The following is a 5,331-nucleotide window of genomic DNA, read 5'->3' as shown; positions in this document are numbered from 1 at the left end:
GAAGCTGGGCTTCTCACTCATATTTCTAGCAACCAGAGGAAGGTGGTAGGGCACGCTCCCTCAGAATGTTTCCCTCTGAAAGGAGAAGGTGGTAGGGCACTCATCCCTCGAAATTATTCCTCCTGAAAATGTGATTTCTCTCTGATTTCAAGGTGGTAGGGCACTAACCCACGGAATCATGCGGCAACTAGAAGAAGGTGGTAGGGCACGCTCCCTCGAAATGTTTCTTTCTTAAAGGAGAAGGTGGTAGGGCACTCATCCCTCGGAATTATTCCTCCTTATGCTCAATAGAGAGACTAAGCCGGGAGTTGTCGACCAGATTTTCTGTCGGGTTTGGCATTATAATCGACATGTGATATCGCAGCCAATAGGACAGACATTCATCATGTGCATCTTATATTTGTTTGCTTGCTTTGATTACTTGAGTTTGCCTAATCGTATAATATGCCTACTTGCTTCTTGAATTAATTGTTATATATATGAATACTACTGATGGGTGAAAATTAGATTTCCACACAAACTCACCGGCAAGTGTACCGGGTCGCATCAAGTACTAAAAACTCACTAGAGTGAGGTCGATCCCACAAGGATTGATGGATTAAGCAACTTTAGTGAATGCTTAGTCTAGTCAAGCTAACAGTGATGAATTGAATGAAAATTGGATAATAGAATGTAAATTGCAGAAAAGGTAAAGTGCAGAAAGTAAATTGATTGAAACTTAAAGAACAAGGAATGTAAATTGCAGCAAATGTAAAGGGAATTGGGTGCAGGGAATTTAAAGAAAGCAGTAAATCAAGCAATCGAAGAGATCTTGAGAACAAGTAACAGGAAATTTAAATTGCAGGAAGAGTAAATCAGGCTAAATCATGAACAGAATTGAAAAGTTGCAGAAAGTTAAAATTGTAGAGAAGAAAATTGTAGCAGCAAAAGAAATTGTAGCAGAAAAGTGTAAGAAATGGAAATTGCATAAAGTTGAATTGAATTCTGAAATGTAGAAAGTGCAGAAAAATAAAGGTGTATCAAAGAGAGCCTTCTATTCTACTCCTACTCCTACTCCTAATGTTGCCTAGCAGCCTAACCGAGCTCTCTCTAATGAAAATGAATTTGAAATTGAAAACAAATTATAATTCAAATGAAATTCCTAATCTAACTATCTCTTGTGCCTTTGAGTGATGAAGATGGGCTTTGCTTGCTTTGGGGCTTTTTTTGGCCTGTGAAGAAACGGATCAAAATGGCACTTGTTTGAAGTGGGTCAGGATGCATGCTTCCAGTGGAGGGCTCTGTTGAGACAATGAGCGTCCCGTTCACTCACCAAGCATGCTTCCTTTGGTGTGTATTTTCTTCAACTAGTGCTCACTAACTTAGTGAGCGCTCATCTCATGTACGGACAGCAACATCCTTCGCCTCCAAGTGTGATATGCCCGAAAACGTTGCTTTAGTGAGCGTAGCGCTCACTTTGGAAATGAGCATTCCATATGTGCTGTTGAGTATTTTTTTTGGCTTTAAAGATGCCTATCACTTGTGCTTTAATTTCATGCCAAATATAAATTGTTATATATCATTGGAAAGCTCTGAATGTCAGCTTTTCAACGCAACTGGAAGCGCATCAATTGGACATCCGTAGCTCATGTTATGGTCCTTTGAAGAAGGCATGGTCGTGATATTAGTGCCAAGTTAACTTAGTGAGCGTCCAGTTAACTTAGTGAGCGCTCGGACAGCAAAAAGCTTGCTTCCAAGCTGAAAACTCACGAAAACGCTCAATTAGTGAGCGTGGCACTCACTTGGCAAATGAGCGCTGTTTGGAGGCCAAAGTTAGCGCCAGATTCTGAGGCCCAAACTTAATGTTCACCCTGTACTATTATATATCGTTGGAAAGCTCTGGATGTCTACTTTCCAATGCATTTGAGAGCACATCATTCAAAGCTCTGCAGCTCGAGTTATACTCCTTGGAAGGTGAAGATGTCAGCTAGCCTTACTGCAGGTTGATACTATGTCCAACTTTGCACTTTCGGGATAAGTTTTCTCCCTCAGATTTAGTATTCACCATGTAGTGCCATATATGCCTGGAAAGCTCTAGATTCCTATTTTCCAATGCCACTTAAATCACCTCATTTGGAGTTTTGTACCTCGAGTTATGTTTGTTGAAGTGTAAAGAGGTCAGGTTTGCAAATCCTCTTTGCTCCTCCTCGAGTCTGTTTCCAACTCTTTTGCCACCTTTGGGAGTATGATTCTTCTTTTGGTGATTTTATTGCTCTTCTTCTATTATTTCCTACAAAGTTTATAAAATCAAAAGATCAAAGAAATATACCATTTAAGCACAAAATCATTCAATATTTAAGCACTAATCATCAATTTCTTGTATGAAAAAGCATAGAAAAACATGACATGATGACATGTCATCACAATACCAAACTTAAACATTGCTTGTCCCCAAGAAAGAAAAGAATCATGCAGTAAATTTTGACAAATTAAGGCGAGAAGAATAGCAAGTTAATGTTCATGGTTAGCTAGTTTTCCATGCATGCTACAATCACAAAAGAAATGTAAATGATTGATACTTCTATCTAGCTCATTTTATGAAACCTTTTCCTTATATTTCTTCCTTGAAACAAGCTTTTGATTTTCTTATTAGCTTCTCCTTTTGGGTGCTTTGCCCCATGAGTTGATAACAAAGCTACGACTCTAAATGCTTTGTTTTCAAGTTTTACCACTTGATACATAAGCACCACAAGCATTTAATCAGAGGACTTCTTTAAGCTCATTTGTTTCTTTTCTTTACTCTCTCTAATCATTGATGCTCAGAGCCTTGAGCTTTGAGGGAGTGCTTTTGCACTTGAGCCTAGCCTTGACTCTAAGTGTTTTGTTTTCAAGCTTTTTGCCTAATACATAAACACCACAAGTACTTAACAACTTAATTGTCATTGGTACTCAGAGCCTTCAACTTTCTCATTCTTTCCCTTTTGCTTTTCTTTAATTTGCAGTTACTTCTTCAAGGTTTTCATGATTTCAAAAATTTCATAAAATGTCCTAGATGAAAACTTCAATTAAATAAAATCTAATGCAATTGAGCAACAATTAACCATACTAGCCTTCCAATACTTTTTCTGCCCATGCTAAATTCTTCTTTAATAACCTTGTTTGTTTATGATCATGATACTTTATTGCATTTGAACTCACAAAATTCAAAGTGGGGTAGTCATAATGTCACAACAACATGTTAAAAATCAGTAATCAAACTATGCTTATTCATAACACACATGCATACAGAGAAGATAAAGACCATCATGCAATTTACAGTGTTGGAAGTAAGTAGGAGGAGAAAGGAGCGTTACCACCTTGTGGTTCATCTTCCTTGTTGTTGTCCTTTTCCTCATATTCTTCCTCTTCCCATACCAAACTCATGTTTGCTCACCCTCAAGCAACAATTAGAATAGTGGTGATGGGGCTAAGATGGATTATGAGTGTCTTACACAATGAAATGTTAGTAGTACATGTGTTTAAGCAAGCAAAATGAATAAACAATGAAGGCATAGAGAAACAGAGACATTATGATTGCAAAAATAAGAGGGTGTGCATGATACATTGCATAAAGAATGAGTGGCACACCAAACTTAGTGTGACACTTTCACTTGGAATTGATTTAAGTATTCAGTAAAGATTGGAAGCAAATTTTGTTGCATAGGAACACCAAACTTAGAATGCAATCACATGTCAACTTATTTGAACTAAAACTAAACAAAGAAAACTGTTATATGTTAAATACAATTACCAAGGGAAGAATCTATCATGAATAAGGATTTCTTGGTGAGGTATTTAACAAAAACAATTAAGGAGCAAAATAAATAAAAGTATTAAAAACAAGGAAATGGCTAAAACTAAGAGAAAAATAAAATTGGCTAACTAAAAGAAAAATAACACTGCAAAGGCATTATGATTATGCAGACAAGTGGTGTTGCTGAATAAATTGCATAGAAAATAAGTGGCACACCAAACTTAGAATCTTAGTGTGACACTTTTCATTTTTGATTTGATGCAATCATCCAGAAAGATTGAAAACAAATTGTTGCAGGGCAACACCAAACTTAGAATGTAATCATATGCCAATTTTTTTGAAATTAAACAAAGCAAATAGAGAAAGTAAACAAAGCAAAGAAATAAAATGTTACCTACGGTTGGGTTGCCTCCCAACAACTGCTCTTTTAGTGTTATTAGCTTGACATGTTCTTCACTTTCTTCCTCTTCTTCTAGTTTGTTAAGAAGAATGACCTCAAGGGGGGAAAAGATTCAGCTATTGTCCCCTGTTTTGGTCTCTGCTCAGCAAGCTTCCTTTTGTTATTTGCTGGATTGAGCTTGCTTGCTGGATCAGGGGTAGGATTATTTGCAGTTGATCTTTTCTTGAATGTTGTCCTTAGTATTTTGGTCACAATCCTTTCTTCGGTGTTCTTGTTGGTTGCCTTCACTCCTTGGATATCAAGACATGGTTGCTGTGTGATTATTGGAGTTTTATTTTCATCAAGAGCTTCTTGCATTGGTGGTTCACTGAGCCCTTCTTTTATGCAAATTTCTGCCTCACTTGACTATGGACTTCCTTGATTGTCTTCCTCACTTTCTTGTTCTTCTACTTCCTCTTTTGCACTCAACATTTGATTTAATAGCCCTTTCATGGAGGAGGTCTGTTTTTCTTCCCAAGATTTCTTCATCTCCTCTTCATATCTTTCAATCACAGATTCAAGTGGTGAGAGTCTTTGGTTCAGGGAAGTATGTGAGGGTTGTGAGTTTTCACGTTCCCTTGTCTTCTCAAGGGCGGTTTCAGGTTCAAATACCTCCACCACCTCATTCTTCATTGAAAATTTGCTTGACACAGGTGCCTCTTTAATGCGTGAGCATCTTTTCTATCTTTTCCTAGTGAATTTGCATTTAATTTGTTTAGTTTAATCAAGAATTAATTATCTTTTAGCCACTATGGATGCTACTTTGAGTCGTGTACAATTCTGTTTATTTTAGGTAGCATTCGGATGGATTTGATGGAGCTTCTGCAGACAAAAAGAAGAAGGCCATATAGAGAAGGAATGGCTTAGAGGATGGAGAAGAAGCTTGCACAAATAGAATCAGCACAAGAATTAAAGGAGATGACAGTGAGGAGCGACGCATGCGCATACCTGACGCGTACGCGTTGATTGAAGATTTGCACAGCGACGTATGCGCGTACCTGACGCGTACACGTGACACGCGAAGAAGACCATCGACGCGTACGCGTGACATACGCCACGTGTAGAAAACACAGAAAACACTGATTTTGTAATTAATTCTGATTTAAACTTTATTTTTAAA

Source organism: Arachis ipaensis, chromosome B10 (genome assembly GCF_059453495.1).
Source record: "Arachis ipaensis isolate K30076 ecotype BB chromosome B10, ASM5945349v1, whole genome shotgun sequence".
NCBI lineage: Eukaryota > Viridiplantae > Streptophyta > Magnoliopsida > Fabales > Fabaceae > Arachis > Arachis ipaensis.
Note: the sequence above shows the minus strand (reverse complement) of the source record.